This window comes from Monodelphis domestica, chromosome 4 (assembly GCF_027887165.1).
Source record: "Monodelphis domestica isolate mMonDom1 chromosome 4, mMonDom1.pri, whole genome shotgun sequence".
Lineage (NCBI taxonomy): Eukaryota > Metazoa > Chordata > Mammalia > Didelphimorphia > Didelphidae > Monodelphis > Monodelphis domestica.
The window spans coordinates 34,247,342-34,265,204 of NC_077230.1; the positions used below are offsets into that span (position 1 = coordinate 34,247,342).

Sequence of the window (17,863 nt, forward strand, 5' to 3'; positions counted from 1 at the left end):
TTTCTAAGTCTTGCTGCTGAATTGTTGTTGGAAATATGGCTGGCAGAGGGTTTCTCCCACTCCCATCTTCTGTGCTAGTTTTGTTGATTTCAGAATCTTAGCAGTAGATAGAAAGCAAACAAGAACAGTTCTAACTTTCAGAAACTGGTTGGGCCTGTGTCTTTGGGCTGAATTGAGAAGAGGCACTCGGAATCAGGATTGGGAAGCCAACACTCCTCCCACCTCCAACACCAGGAAGGAAGTAACAACCAGGCAGGAATAAGGGCTAGTCACAAGACCCAACTGCCACTCCCAGTTGCCCCTTCCCCCACCAACTATCAGTCTTGTTTCCTTTCCAAATAGCCTTCTTACCCTTCCCCCTAACTTTTTGATTTTAGTCAGTCTCTCTCTTTTCCCCTCCCTAATGTTACTCCTTTTCCAATGTCCTCCCCTCTTATTTATTCCCCTCTTACTATAGTGCCTTTTAAATGACCCCCCAACCTCTCCCTCTCTTGTGTAGCTCCCCTCCCCACATGCCCATTTATTATCCTTCTACTTCTCCATAAGAAACAATACAATTCTCTGCCCCAATGGATCTGATTGTTCTCTCTCTGAGTCAATTTCAGTGTGTATAAGATTTAAGTATTACATGTTGCCAAACTCTTCCATTCTTCCATTGAATTGATCTTCTCCCCCTCCCCCATGAGCTTCTTTATGAAAAATATATTTACCCCATTTTATCTCTTTCCAATTTCTCTTAGTATTAACCTATGTTTACACCTAGTTTTTTAAATACATTTTGACATATCATCCTATACAGTTTGTCACTGTACCCTCTTTCTAGCTAACCTGATGAAAATAACATTTTTTAAGTGTTATCAATATCTTTTCTTATAGAAATACAAATCATTTTTACCTCATTGGGTCCCTTAAAAAGTTTGGTTTTCTTTCTTTTTTCTTTCTTACCTTTTGGTGATTCTCTTGAGTTCTGTTTTGGGGTATGACATTTTCTGTATAAGTCAGGTCTTTCCTTTAGGAATGCTTGGAAGTCTTTTTAAAATTAAATTACCAAAATTTCCAGTGCATGACTATAATCAATATTGCTGGGTAGTTGATTCTTGGTTGTAGACCCAGTTTCTTCATATTCTGTAATATCATATTTTTTGCCTTGCAGTCCATCAGAGTGGATGCAGCCAGTTCCTGTGTATCCTAACTGTGCATCCATGATATCTGAATGGTTTCTTTGTAGCATCTTTTCCTTAATCTGGAAGTTCTTGAACTTGGCTATAACATTCCTTGGTGTTGTCAATTAGCTATTAAATGCAGCAGGTGGTCTGTGGATTCTTTCAATCTCTACTTTATCCTCTTGTTCAAGAATGCCTGAGCAGTTTTCTTGAATAATTTCCTGTAGAATGATATCCAGACTTTTTTCTTTGGTCATAATTTTCTGGTAGTCCAATGTTTCTTAAATTGTCTCTTCTGGATCTATTTTTTAGGTCTTTTTTCCCAACGATCCCTTTTTCTTCTGCAGAGAACTGGAATTAAAAAATGAAGAGATGGAATTGAAAAGAATAATAGAAGAAGAAGGTCAGAAATATAAAAAAGACCTCAAGGAAATTGATGAAAGTGTGAGAGTACAGTTCATATATATATATATATATATATATATATATATATGAACTGTATCTATGATTAAAAACCCAGTGTCTGGCTCACATATTTTCCCTCTTCTTTGTGAATAAAATCTAAATTCTGTGACTTCCAAACTGAAACCAGAGGGTTCTACAATTAATATCCAGTGTACCTTGAAATAAATCTTATTATATATACATATATGCATATAAATCTCATATACTCACAGCTTAGCAAAGGACCAGACACATAAAAAGCATTTAATAAAGGTCATTTTTTTCTTTCTATATACACATGACAAGATGTATAAATATATACATACACACATTTATATATGTGTCTCTGTGTGTGTAACTTACATCTATATATACACCTCTATCAAAGAACAGGATACATTTTTATCAAAACTCTCCTAACATCATTCTAACTGCAAATGGTCTGGTCCCTGTAATTTCCCAGTTCTTATGGCACTTTCACTAATTTTGTCTTTGAACATCTTTACTAGTCCATTCTACAAAATTATAATCTCCCTGGAGACAGAATCTGTCTTTTCCCTTTCATATACAATACTACACACAGAGAGTGGTTTCATTTTATAATATTAAGAAGGAAGACCTACAATGAAGTCCTCCTTCTAATGTCCATCCTGGATGTCTAAACCTCACCAAGTTGGTAACATCTTAATGCTCTGGGAAACTCTCTGCAACTAGAGAGCAATGGAAGTGACACTTTCCTTCAAAAAGTTAATTCTTCACTGGGAGATCTTTTTGCCTTTGAATTATATCCCTAACCTCATCTACTATGTCTATTCCTATCCCCTTTCCCTTTCCCATCCCCATTTCGACCTCTATAAGAATGTCTATCCCTATCCCTAACTTCATGTTAATCCTTAAATCTATTTTGATTATTATTCCCTGACAACCTATTCATGGAATTTGTGTATAAGTATTTTTCATGTATAGTATTAAGGGGTTAATTGGAGAGCAGAGAGGCCAGATAAGTGGCTAGCAGGTACAAATGAGTTATTTATGGAATAGTTATGAATGCTGGAGAAAAAAAGGATTGAATAAATTGAAATTAATAGAATTATTATGATTGCACAAATTCCAGACTAACAACTTGATAGAGAAACTTAAAAAATACGTGAACATATCTGAAGTGAATATCAGAAATCAGCCTGAGGAGACAGTAAAAGAAGATATAACAACAGGGCAATTATTGGCCGCAGAGGATATCAGTTTAGGTAAGAGTTTGATTCTTGATTAGGCTGAAAGGAATCAATTAGTGTCAAGAAAAGAGGCAGCAGAGGTTATAATGTAAATATGGAATTTTAGCTGATAAACATTCTGTTGGTCTATTAACACAAATATTTTTAATTTTTTAATTGTACAATTTTAATTTTAAATTAAAAAATTTTTTAAAATAAAAAAAAATTTAAATGTTACATGGAGAAACAATTTTGGACAAGTTTTTTTTTTTACCATTTTAAAATTCAGATTTGCTACTTACCCTCCTCCCGCTCCCAGACAAGATGATTAATAGGAGAGAGGAGCATATACCCATACTTTCATGTTATACATACTTCCATGTTATTTCTGTCCATAGATGATAGAAGACACCTATCACTCTTACAATATAAATCTCATGAAGGTTATATTATAGGAGCAGATGTCAGGTTTTGATCTGTCCTTAGCTTCTAAAATTCTGTCTTTGGCTACAGACACTATTTTCTTCATGAATCCCTTGCAGTTATCTTGGAGACTTACTTTACTGATAATGGTTTTAGTCCTTCACAGTTGATCATGGCAAAATACTTCTGTTACTATATACATTGTTCTTCTGGTTCTGTTCACTTTTTTCTGAACTCACTCTTTCACTGTTTTTTTATGGTACAATAGTATTTCATTATAACTATATAGAACAACTTGTTCATTCTTCTCCCACATGATGAATAACCCCATAGTTACCAATTCTTTGCCACTACAAAAAAAGGTGCCAATAATATTTTGGTACAGTTAATTCCTTTTATTCTATCTTTGATCCATTTGGGATACTAAGCCTGTAATGAGACTACCGGCTCAAAGGGTATGCATAGTTGTCTTTGGGTATGGTTCCCTATAGCTCTCAAGAATGGTTGTATCAGTTCATAGTTCCACCAACAGCATATCAGTGTTTCATTTTTCCCATGTCTCCTCCAACATTTATCATTTAAGTCAGTTTAGCTAATATGAAAGTTAAGAAGACATATCTCAGAATTGTTTTAATTTAACTTTCTCTCATCAGTAGTGATTTGGAGCATTTGTTCCTATAACTGAATAATTTTAATCTCTTCCTCTGAGAACTGCCTGTTGATATCTATTTCTTGATTGGGGAATGTTTTGTATTCTTATAAATTTGACTTGGTTCTCTATATATTTGAGAAATGATGCTTTAGTCAGATACTTTATATACCCCCCCCCATTGGTTGTTTCCTAGATTTGTTGTTTCCTTTCTCATTGGTTTTATTTCAGTAAAATCTTTTAAATTTAATTAAATTAAAATACTTTTTTAAATTAAGTAAGCCATGATTTATATATTTGATTTATTTTTTCAGAAAACCAAATTTTTTTCTTATTTGTTAGTTCTATAGTTTTATTTCAATTTATTCATATCTCCCTTGATTTTCAGGATTTCCAAATTGCCGTTTAATTATGGGTTTTTAATTTGTTTTTTTATAGTTTTTTTACTTGCCTAACCAATTAATTGATGTTCTGTTTCTCTATTTTATTAATATAAGCTATGAGATATGAATTTCCTTCTAAGTAGTGCTTGGTTACATCCCATAAATTTTGTTTGCATTCCATAAATGTTGTTAATGAAATTGTTATTTGTTTCTATGATTTAATCTTTGATCCATTTGCTCTTTAGGAAAAGATTGTTTCTAATTCTAAAAATTAGTTTCTAATTTATTTTTAGTCTTCTGCATTTTGTGTCACTTTTCTAGCATTCTGGTCTGAAAAGTATGGATTTAATATTTCTGTTTCTATACATTTGGATGTGAGGCTTTTATGACCACTTATGTGGTTGATTTTTGTGAAAGTCACACATATTGCTGAGAAAATGTGCATTCCTTTCTATTTCCCTTCAGTTTTCTCCAGAGGTCTATCATGTCTGGGTTTTCTAAAGTTCTCTTTACCTTCTTAACTTCTTTCTTGTTTATTTTCTGGTTGGATTTATCTACTTTTGACAGGGGAAGGTTGAGATATTCCCCACTAGTAATATTCTTATTTTATTTTTCCTTCTGTAACTTCTTTAATTCTTCCTTTATGAATATGGATGCTATGCCATTTGATGCATAAATGTTTAATAATGATATAATTTTCATTATCTATCAAACCTTTTATCATTATGATATTTCTTTCCTTATTTCCTTTGATCAGATCAGTCTTTGCTTTTGATTTGTCTGAAATCAGATTTGCTATCCTGGCTTTTATTACTTTATTTGAGGCATAGTATATGCTACTCGAGCCTCTTTTATTCTGTGTGTGTTGTCTCCATGTTTTAAATGTGTTTCTTGTGGGCAGAATAATGTGGTGTTCTGGTGTTTAAACAACTCTGCTATCCTTTTCTGTTTTATGTGTAAGTTCAGTCCATTCACATCCACATTCCATATTACTAATTGTGTTTTCATGCATCTTATTTTCCTTGTTTATTCTTCTCTTTCTCTCTTTTCAGCCTTTCCATGTTCATAGATGTTTTGTTATTGACTATCACCTCCCCCAATTCAACCCTCCTTTTTTGTTCACCCTCAACACCTTCTTCTCTCTAACCTCCTACTTCCCTATAGGGTAAGATAAGTTTCTACAGATGAATATGGCTGTTATTTCCTTTTTGAGCTAGTTCTGATGAGAGTAAGGTCCAATCAGAGTTAAAGCACATCTCCTCCACTGGATTTGCTGTTTATGTGCCTGTTAATGAGAAATAGTTTGCCTCCTTCTAGATCTCCTTTTCTCTCTTCTCCATTTATTCTTCTTTCCCATTCCCTCCCATTTAATATCATCCCATCTTATTTAGCTTCCTTTCTTTGATGCATACCCCTTTTATTGCTCCAATATTAAGTATTTTAGATACTTTAATCTTAAGTATTATTTTCAATATTAAGTATTTTAGATTCTTTAGCTTTAGCTTGCCTTTGAAATATTATAGATGTCTTAATTATTTCAATGATCATCTTGCCAGGTATGAATGAACTCAATTCAACTTTCGCAAAACTATCATGTATTATTCCTCTCTTGAGTTTTGAATTTAGTCATCAAATTTTGTTTTCAACTTTTTTGCATGAGAAAAGTCCAAATTTCTCTATTTCATTAAAGAGCAGTTGTTACCTTTTGGAAGTTTAATCTTGGTTTTACTCGGTGTATAATTCTAGGTTGCAGTCCTTTGAATCTTTGCTTTTCAGAATGCCATATTCTGTGCCTTCCAGTCCTTTAATGTAAAAACTGCTATGTCCTGGAGAATCCTGACTATGGCTCCTCAATATTTAAAATGTTTCCTTCTGGCAGCTTCTACTACTTTTTCTGTGGCCTGAAAGTTCTGGAATTTGGTTATAGTAGTACTGGGGTATTTTATTTTGGGTTTTCTTTCAGGAAGAGAATGGTGGATTCTGTCTATTTCTATTTCCCCCTCTTGTTTGAGGATATCGTAATATTCCCTGAGGACTTCTTAAAATATGGAATTCAGGATTTTCTATTGATCATGGTTTTCAGGTATTCTGATGATCTTCAGATGATTTCTCCTGGGTCTATTTTCTAGGCTGGTCATATTTACAATTGAAGTATTTCAGACTTTCTTCTATTTTTTTTTAATTTTGGATTTTGTTTTATTGTTTCTTGCTTATGGTTTCATTAACTTCTATCAGTCCAATTCTAATTTTAAGGAGTTTTCTTCCTTGAGTTCTTGGGTTTCCTTTTCCACTTGACTGTCTTTTCTTTAAAGGGTTGTTTCCTTCAGGTTCTGTTTTGTTTTTTTTTTTGTTTTGGGTTTGTTTTTTTGTTTTGTTTGTTTGTTTATTGTTGTTGTTTGGTCTCTATTCCCATTTGGTGGATTCAATTAATTAGGAAGTTTTTTTCTTCAATGATTTTTTTCCCCCAGCTGTTGAGTTTTTCAATTAATTCCCTTATATTTTTTAACTTCTTCCAGGGATTCTTTTTAAGATCTAAACTCCTTGCCCACTTTCTTTTGAGGCTTCACATGTTTAATTTATGGCATTGTTGTCCTCTTCTGAGCCCATATATTGATCTTCCTTGTCACTAAAGTACATTTCCCAGGTCAGTTTTTTCTTTTTTTACTTGTTTTTCCATTTTTTTCTTTCCTTTGTAACCATATTTATCTTTTGAGATCCTTCTCTGTTCCTGGAGTAAAAGGGTATATTGTTCTAAGATTACAGAGTACTCTTCTCTGGTATTTGGTGTAGGACTAGCTGCCCTTGTTCCTCGTGGTTTGCCTGTCACGGAGACAGCAGTACTGGCATGTTCTGGGGAGGTTGGCAACTGTTTCATCCAACTATATTTAGCATAATGACTTACCAGTTCCCCCATTGTTTTGTGGGTTAGTCTGGTCCCCACTATGTTGCTTCACTGCCCCTACCAAGTAGCCTGGGTGGAGAAGGCTCCCTGTTTTGATTTCTACTGCCCCAGGCTTTCCCCCACCACATGTAAGTAAGCAAATTACTTCACTGTAGTTCTAATTCCCCCTTCTTGCATCCCTGTAACCTCAAGATTCTTTTGCCATTTGGAAGTGGATAGTTCATTGTTAATTCTAGTTCCATCTTTACTCCTTTGGAGTCCCAAGGCTCTGATGTCACATGAGAGTTTGAAGGTTCCTTACCTTCTCTACCTGTATAGAGTGACTCCAGCTGGGTTCCAGGATCTGCCAGTACTATCAGATTGCTCTCTTCTCTTACCTACAGTGAGATGTTGCTCCAACTTTTCTTTGTTTTGAGGCAATTTGTTTTGTTTTGTTTTTGCATTGAGGAAATGGAGTGCCTTTTCTTCCTACATCTTATCTTTCAGCATGCAACTTTTGTCTTCATGCAAAATCTGAATAAAAGTGAAGAGGGCAGTTCTAAAGAAAGGAAGCTGCTGAGGTATCTATACACATAAATGTACATAAACACATATGTACCCATATATACATCCATATATACATACACATATCTATATGTCTGTACGTATATGCATGTGTGAGCATAGAATGCCTTCCGCATTTTAAAGATTTTTTTCATAGACATTGAAAATGTTTTTTTTTACCAAGAACTCCTTGAGAGCAGAGATTGACTTTTTTGTCTTTTTCTGTATCCTTGGTGCTGTACCTGGAACACTTGAGGCACTTACTAATGATTGCTGACTTATTCAAAACCTAGGATTTGTTTTTTTTAAGATATATTATCTATAAAAAGAAGAATGTGCATTTTTCAAAGACTTTCAAGTTTTTGAACTATAACACTCAAGGATGAGATAGAACACTTTATTATCCCTATTACTACAAGAAGAACCTAAGAATCAGAGATGATGATTACCTTTGGCTTATATGTTTCTGTGCCAAGAATAATCCCATGTGCCTTACCACCAAGTTTATACTCTGCCTGATTATAAGTAAATTTTCTGGGAAAAAGAAACATATAGACATACACACACATACAGACAAAACACAAATACACATATAAATGGTATCTAGGTTGGTGCAAAAACTGAAGCTAGTGAGTGGGGAAAAGATTGCAAAAACAGAAAATTACTCATGAATTTATAAATTACTTATAGTTAAGATCAACGCTGCCATACTCTTAAGAGATGTGCATTATAAAATGTCACATGCATCTGATTTCTTTTAATGTAAAATACTCTCTGTAAGGCTTATTATCTTGTTTTATCTTCATGACAACGCTGTGGAGGAGGTTACATAAATATCATTTTCCAGATTTTATGGAAAACAAAAACAGGAAGATTCTGGAAATAAGACAGTACTTGTTCAAGTACACCCAGCTAGTAAATGGACAAGCCAAGATTCTGTAGAAAGAATGCATTGTCACTTTAAAGATATATTACAGAATCCAAATTGTAAGAAGGAATGGAATACATTCTCTCCCTAGTTAATCTGTGTCACCCTAAGATTTTATTAAGCGTGGGACTCACTCTAATTCCCTACTTAAAATGAATGTGTAAACTCTAGCTTGAGTCTCTAGCTGCCTTTCTAATGAGACTCACCTTTGTCAGAGACCTTTGTCAGAGTTATGCAGAAAGTGAGGCAGGTCAAGATTCTTTTGAGAAAAGTGAGGTGGGGGGAAGATTCAGTCTATTTCACCTTCTGCAGATTTAACTATACCATTTACTAGCTGTTTGGAACTTTGAACAACTTACTTAACTACTCATGTTCTTTAAATCTCATATGAAAAGTAGTACTGTGAGAAGACCAATCTGACCTTTCGGTGTACATAGTTTCAAAGGAGAAATGCTTGGAAAAGATATTGGACAAATTAAATAAAGAAGTATTATATATACATTTACATATACATATACATATATACATATTCTGAAAAGAATGAGTTCCACATACCAACCAGTGAAGTTTTTTAAAGAATACAGTTCTTTCAGAACAAAAATGACACAATAGAGAAAAGAGAAATGGATCCTATTTTGACTCTGGCAAAGGCTTAAAAGTACTGGTGAATTTGGAACAACGAATGCCCAGGTGCCAAGAGGAAAAGATCATGAAAAAGTGGTTGGAATGGAACAGAGAGGATATTATAGAACAGAGATGATGTTATAAGCATCAGTGTTTGATATTAATAAACATTTTAATCACTGACATAGATGAAATAATAGATTCCATATGAAATTTGCAAATAATTTGTTTTAGCTATAATTTTCCCAAACCTAGTACTATGGAAAATATATTTTTGAATGTTTTAAATGAATATTATTTTAGATATATCTGTATCTATCTCTTTAGATCTATATGACTGTCCATCTAAATTTAACTGTTGGCAAATAAGTTAGAGATGGCTTCCTTTCTTAGCTATAGATGTTAGACAACCTATATAGATGTTAGACAACCTATCTATATAGAAGGTTCATTAGAAATCACTTTGTTGGGTGTCATCATTTACCTGAATTTGTCTGGTATTGTGAATATGACAACTTTTGGAGCATCATTGCCATTGCTAACAGTAGGCAATCTGGTTCAGCCTTTTGAGTCTGGGGTGAATGAGTCACAGTGGGAAGTGGATGATGCACTTCAGGGGCTGTTATTTTTTTGGCTGCTGAGTACCATTATTATGGTGATATGTTCAGTTGGTGTTCAGGGAGGGTTAGAACCTCTACTGTGAGAGCTTGCTGAATGCTTTTCAGGGCTGCTTATCCCCATTTGGTGTCTACCTCTTTCCCAGCTCTTACCTGTGGCTCCAAGCTATAGTTTTCAGCAGCAGCCTGTTAAAACTGTCCAGGCAGATGGGTTAAGCTTGGGTTTATGTCTAACTCTAGGCTTGTGAAGACCTCTCCTGCCAGAACAGATTGATGAGGCAAAATTTGTTTCAGAAGCCATGAAGGTGGCTGAAGCAAACACTTTCGAGTGCTTAAAACTTGGACGGCTATTAGAGACACTGACATCATTCAGGTGATTTTTAATTATCCTGACTTTTGTCTTGCCACAGGATTTAGATGACTCTGGAAGAAAGAGTGAGGCTGACAACTCTGGGCAACTCACTTAAATCCAATTCACACATAAGTTAAGATATTACCCTGTGATGTCACTGGTATTCTTTGAAATGAAGGATCACCACCACCACCACCAATTGATGGAACATATTTTTTATTGACTGAATCATCCTTTTATCTTCTTAAATCTAGCTTTGTTTTAAACTGCCCTTGCAGCTGGCTAATATTTTCTTGTAGATTCCAAATGATCAGTTTTTCAGGAGAAAGCTCAAAAATTATCTATTTAATCCACTCATTTTGTAGGTGAGGAAAATGAAGCCCAGAGAATACATATAGATGACTAGCTCCCCTGCTAAGACTTCAAGTGTCTTGCCTCTAAATCCAATGCTCTATGTTCTTACCTCTGCATGATAATATAGAGGGTCATTAGCAATAGGAAGCAATTAAAGGTTGCTGTTGCCTCTGGTTAAACCTAAGAAGAAACTTATACTGTTCTACTCATTGAATTATTCATATTCTTAGATATCACAATTAAAAAAGAACAAGTAGAAGAATTACTAGAACAGGAGATCAGCAGTGGCAAACCTGCAATGGGAAAAGCTCCAATGCAGTTTTCCTGGTTTTGTTAAGAGATGTGCATTTTATAAATGGATAACAAAATTCTTAACAGACAAAATGATTTATTTCTGCTGGATTTTACCCCAATTGGCTACCATTTTGCTGTGTTTTTCCTTTATATAAAAGAACCTCATTATTTCTGTATGGTTTCTCAGTTGTTCACATCTTCCTCAAATGGACTCTGGCATAGAGGTATCCAACTCACAACCTATGGATGTGGCCCCAAGAGATCCATTTCTTTTTGAGTTTGACAACACCAACATAGAGGAAAAAATATAGGACATAGAGTGTATCTAGGGTCAAATTGGAGCTTTGTCACTTCAACTTGTGTGATTGAGGTTATGTGATTTCTGATCAATACGTTTGAGATTTCTCATCTATATAAAATGAGGGGATGGCACAAGTTGGCATCCAGTGTTACTTCCAAATCTACATCAGGGAAACTTCAACTCCTTACAAGACAAATCATGTATTAGTTGTGTTTAATGTAGAGGAGGAAGCGGTAGAGAGAGATGATACCATGCCACATGCACAAAACTTTTAACTTAATTGACTTCCATTTCTTGTTTGTTTCTTTTTTTTAACATAAAAGTCAAGTTAGGTTATACCTATTGTCTTCGATATATGCCAACATAGACATGTGCCCCATAAAAAACCAAAGTTCCTTTAACATATGGCTTTATCTTTCTTATGGAATTGAAATTTATGAATTTTTATAGTGTGTTTCTCTTTAGGTAACTTTTTGCATCATAATAGAATATATTTTATGCTTTAATTATTTCCCTCTCAAATCTTGGATGATTCTAGCAATGTCCAAGGATACAATTGGCGGAGTTTCTTTTGTTTTAAAAAACATGATAAACAAGTACAGAATGTGCGCAAGCAGGAAGAAACTGACCTAAAGGTAAATTTTCATTATGTGAAATTTGTCATAAAGATTTATGTGCGTATCTCCATTTTAATTACTAGGGAATGAGCTTTTAAAATAATCTCTAAGACCCTTTCGCAGTTTTCACTGTCAAGGGTTATATTAGCATAGGCCAATCTAAGCTTTTAAATATTGTCTCTCTTGATCTCTAGCTATTTGATGACGCCTCTGCTTCTTTTATACCCCAAAGCTGCTGGTGTCTGACTGGACAGAAACTCAAGTTGGCCATTGGTTAAAGAGTATTGGAATGAAAAAATATATTCTGAAATTTGATTATAAAAGAGTAAGCAGTCAAGAACTTCTTGAATTAGACAATGATGCATTAAAAGTAAGCTTCAGAATTGGCTTTTTATATATGCTACATACAATTATATATTAACTTATTTTATGGTGGGCATTGGATGAAAAACAGTACAAATAATGGGATTCCTATATATGGCCTATTTGACAACCTTATGGTTTTAAAGAAAACATGTTAACTACTTTTTTGAATGTAGTTTCAAGAAATGTTTTTAATGTGATTTGCTCCCCCTTATTTTTAGTATTCCTGCCATATGGTCATTCCTTTTTATTTCTATTTATTTATTGAAACCTTATACCTTCCGTCTTAGAATATATAACATATAAATTTCCAAAGAAAAAGAATTTTAAGGGGTGGGCAATGTGAGGCAAGTGACTGTCTAAGCATCATACTTCTAGGGGGTCACATTTGAAACCAAGACCTCTTTTCTCTAGGTTTGGTTCTCAATCTATTGAGCCACCATTCTTTTTTTTTTAAGAATTCTATTTATTAACAAACACTGGAAAGCAGAAAAGCAATATTTTAATTTTTGACCAGGCAGATTAACTTCACTGAAACAGATTAAAAAACAGTAATCATGGGAAATGGCAAGCTTTCATTTCATTTATAGTAAATACAATATCAATATTTTAAGCTTTAAATATCAAATATTGGTTAGTATAACATCTTTGTCATTGACTAGAGGTACTAGAGGAATATGATAATTGACTACAAAAAACCCTGAAATATATTCTACTTGGATTCATTTGCCACATAAGAAAATATTAGGAGGATTTTTTAAAATATAGCTTCTTTCACAATTATTTCTAAAATGTTCCTAATGTATTCTATTTAAGTATCTCTAAGCTATAAATTTCTGATATTCTGGGTTCTTCAATTTGAAGACAAATGAAAATTATGCAATTAAAAATAATAAAAAAATGCATAGTGTTTCAAATGCAACCATCTCTGGGCTCCCAACCAGTTAAGCAAATAAAAATTAATAGATGAGAAATGTAGCTTCAAGTATAATTATGATACCAATAAGAAGTACCAACACTCTTCCTATAAAAGATAGTTTTTATGTGAATTCCTTAATGCATTTTAGAGTTCTACAATGTAATTTTTTTACTTCATTCAGAGATATTGAATATTTTCCTAGTGTTGTAAAATCTGAGTTCTTCAGAAAGGATACTTAATTTAATGTTCAGGTTCATTATGTAAAGAGTTATAAAATATATTCATTTGAATGCATGCATGTAAAGTAACAGCTTTCATTTTTTTTCCAAAGTGCATTGGAATCACTAAGAAGAGAGATCGCAAGAAAATCCTTAAGGGAATTAAGAAAATTCAACAGACAGAAAAAAATTAATACAATCTAACAATTAAATATATCAAAAAGATAATTCTGGAAGATACAGCAAAAATGAGAAAAATATAATTACATGATATTTACCTTTAATCTACTACTTCAACATATTATTTTGATATAGAATAATTTTTCATTGTTGAAAAATTATTAATATCATCCATAATAAGCATTACACATATTATACTGTATTTCTGAATAAACTGATTATAATATACACATATGCTCTCATTTTTGTAGGAAATGGATATGGAATTTCCTCAGTACAACTGAAGGAATAGTGCAAAAAGCAATTTTCCTAGTATAACAGAAACTCTTAGATGTTTTCAATCTTGTTCAACTTTTCATTACCTCTGCCTAGACCACCTGTAAAAAATCTGCCTCAAACATTGAATTGTTGCTTTCTTATTGTCCCAGAGTCCTTAATAGACATTAATTGCAGAACCTTAATGTTCTTCTCTCCAACTCCAGCCCTCTCTATTCTTTGTTAATTTTGCTTCAGAATCCAAATATGAACAAAAGAAATAAATGTATATAAAAATTTATACATATAATAAATATATATCTATACGGTATATATGATATGTGTGTGTGCATACATATATATTGCCCATGAGACCTCCTTCTTACCTTCTCCCATTAACTACTACATTGACTTCTCCATAGTTTTTTGGTCATAATACTCTCCAAATCATAGCTCAAGTGCTCCAAAATACTGTTTTACATTTATCAATCTGTTAAAGAATGTTATTCAGTTAAACCAATGGCCAACGAGGTGCTTTTGTTGTCCTCTCCCAGGACAATATCTTTAACAACTCTGCCCACTTCTGCTCCCAAAGAGATAAAAGAAAAACGTGCTTTAGGACATCGACAACATGAAGCAATAGTTGTAAAGAGTGAAGAACTATAGAAACATGCATGGACTATATGCTATAGCACCCTTGAGCTATTTAGCTTTAGAATCCTTGCTTTTTAATTCTTACTATAAGCTTTTAATAGACACAAGGATCATTTGTTTTAGTTTTGTTTTTAGACCTGTGGCCTGAAGGAGCCATGTGCACTAGGAAAGAAAATAGGAAAAGTTACTTGGTTTAGAGGATCATATGTATCATCTAAGTTTCCCTAGTGCATATGGAAATATAAATGATCCAAGATAATTTCTTGGGATCTGAGAATGTCCATGAGAATAATAGTCCACGGGAAGATCTCCATTGACTGGTGCTGCTGAAAGTAAGGACAAACCTGAGAACACAATGACAGTTTTATTCTAAAGGCTAAAGCCAGAGATAGGGACTTGTGTATTTCTAAAGGGACCGACTTCTGTATGCATGATGTGGCCTAGGAAGAAGAATCAAATTTCAGTTCAACAGGACTAAAACAATAGGAGATTCATGAATGCCTGATTCCCTTTTGTATGTGAATAAATTCTGTCACAAAGGTAAGTTTAATTAGAAGTTAAGGTGGCAGCTGTGTGTGTGTGTGTGTGTGTGTGTGTGTGTGTGTGTGTGTGTGTGTGTGCGCGTGTGTGTGTGTGTGTGTGTGTGTGTGTGTGCGTGTGTGTGTGTTTTGAATCATTTTCAATTGCAAACAATATTTAATACTAAATCTAGGAGGAGATAGGAAATCTTTACAGACTACTGTGTAGAAAGACAGACATAAGGTGACATAGTTATACCTTTGAAGCTCAATGCTGGAAGCACTGGATTAGGGAAGGATATGGCAGATTTTGCAGCAATAATGCAGGCTTCAGGGGAGAAAGACCTGCTAAGAAGTTTTGTGTGACAGAAGGGCAGGCCATGTTAGAGAGAAATGTTGGAAACGTCTCCACAGATAAGCTTTGGCAACTGGCTGGATGGAGGAGGAATGATGGACTGAGCCTGTGAAGAAGACAATATTTGGTGAGGCAGGATGATGAAATAGTGAGAGAGAGAAGAGGAAGAGGGGAGATTTTCTGATTAGAAAATAAGAATTTCAGCTTTGGAAAAACTGAATATCAGATGTTTATAGGACAATGGTATAATTTAGAGAGGCATCACCTACCAAAAATTCCAGACTGGGATCTGGAAAGCTTACCACAATCTCAACACCCAAAGATTAAAGTCCAAATATTTGGAGAACCAAAAAAAAAAAAAAACAACCCACCCCAATATACTTCTTTTTCACTGTCCTCTGATCAGGACTGATCTTCCTTCACCACTCTGCCTACTGCTGCTGTCATAGAGCTAGAGAAAACATGCTTTTTGATGTCAGCAATAATTCACATTAGCTGTTGGGAGTGGAGCTATGTGGAAACGTGAGAGTGGTTTGGGTCCCTGAGTTGATTACATTAAAAAAATTCCTTTAAAAAATCTTTTTCTCAACACTTTTCACATTTACATAAAATGTTTTTATTCTTTTTAAGTTTACATAGTTACAAGAGCCTTAGTTTAAAAGCCCTGGTTCACTTAAAAAATAAAACAAACAAAAAACCCTTACCTTCTCACTTAGAATCAATGCTGTGTATAGTTTCCACAGCAGAAGAGTGGTAAGGGCTAGTCAATGGGGTTTAAGCGACTTGCCCAGGGTTACCAAGCTAGGAAGTGTCTGCGGACACATTTGAACCCAGGACTTGGCTCTCAATTCACCGAGTCACCCAACTGCCTCCAAACTGGTTCATTCTTGAAAGAAAATTGAAAAAAGTTACTTTTCTTTTGATGAGTTACATGAATGATTCCAGTCATCCAAGTATCCCTGAAACTCATAAATTCTTTTAGATGGTTTCTGAGGAACTGAAGCTAACATGAGAAAAATGTTCCCTAGAAACTTACCCAGTCACCTGTGGGGAAACAATAACAGCAGATTCTAAAGAATGCCAGAAAAAGGAGTCTATGAATTTGTAAGAACACATATTTCTATATATATGATATGTCTGAGGAAGCAGAGACAGTTCTGTTCTTGCTACCTCTGGACTAAGCCATATTATCCTCCTTGAGGGCAGGCTGTTTCTCTCAAGCTCGGTGCCCACCATAAATACTTGTTGGCTAACTGGATTGATAAATGGAATTGTTTACACACTCGTTGCTAGGGGAGCTTGTTTTGAAACTTAGGAAGTAAAATTATGTAAGTCTCAAGAAAGAAAAAGAAGTCTAAATATTAAATGTATAAAGGTGGTAAAATGGAAAGATTGGTAGGCCTAAGCTGAGGTATCTGTTAACTTTTACTGCTGCTTTTTGACTGCTGGCTGACCATTCCGAGTTTCAAGGCAACTGAAGAGTTGATTCAAAAGAAATGACTGGTGGTTCCCTTAAGAGGGCCAAACACTCAACAGCCAATAAGAGATCATAGAACATAGAACAACTGTCAGGTTACCAAGGAATCAGGAGGATTATAAATAAAGGGAGGAGACTGGGGAGGTCATTCCTGCAAAGGAAACCAAGGAGGTAGGATGTGTTAAGGGTTGGAAGGGTGGCAGTTTGATAAATTGTGGAATTATTTGTTTTAGAGTAGTTGCTGGGGATTTCTTTTTGTTGTGGAATGGTTTGATATGGAATTGGTGATTTTTGATGTATACATTTTTAAAAAATATTGATAAACAGAATCCTAAAGGGGATCTCAGAGATTTTGTCCATTTTCAAAGGAATTGAAGATTATTGAGGAATCTATAAATATTATAAAATACTATGGCAGGTTCCAGGGGGAAAATATATCCTAACCAATATCTTCTAATGTGTTTTCTTTTTTATTTTAATTCTTTTTCTTTTTAACTTTTAAACATTATTTCATGTTTTCTGTTTCATATGATTTTCACAATTTTGGTCAGTCCTCTAGTGAAAAAATATAAGAATACTGGGGAAAGAAGGAGTGGGATAAATCCTGGAAATTCATCTTTATATAAATATTTAGAAACAGAAACCAATCTATATGTATGTACTACATTTAAATAAATATATATAAGTCTGAATATAAAGATTATATCCAATTAATATCAATTATTAATTAATGATTATCAATTAGTAATTGTCACTAACCAGTAATTGATTAATTAATGATCATCAAGGTGTAATAATCAAAAATTAATAATTGGTTAATATAAATTATTTATTATAAATCACTAAATTATTGAATTATTTTAATTTTATTTATATACATTTAATTAATTAATTTATTTTTTATTAATTTTATTTTTATATATTTATATATTATTTATTAAAATGTTTATTTTAATTTATTTTAAGATAACTTATAAATTCATGTAATTTAATTTTTATAGGTATTTTAATTCAATTATTTATTAAAATAATAAATACAATATAATATTATTTATTAATTAGTGACAGCCATTAATTGATGATCATTAATTAATAACTGGCAATGATTATTTTTTTAAC

The 17,863-nt window shown here is 33.6% G+C and overlaps 1 long non-coding RNA gene across 1 annotated transcript; it reads left to right on the plus strand.

Annotated features, from left to right (window-relative positions):
- The first annotated feature begins 2,339 nt into the window (after positions 1-2,339).
- LOC103101544 (uncharacterized) lies at positions 2,340-13,589 on the plus strand. Its single transcript, XR_008911060.1, has 4 exons — positions 2,340-2,854; positions 10,824-11,823; positions 12,038-12,175; positions 13,419-13,589. It is a non-coding gene; the product is annotated as an uncharacterized LOC103101544 (long non-coding RNA).
- The last annotated feature ends 4,274 nt before the right edge of the window (positions 13,590-17,863 follow it).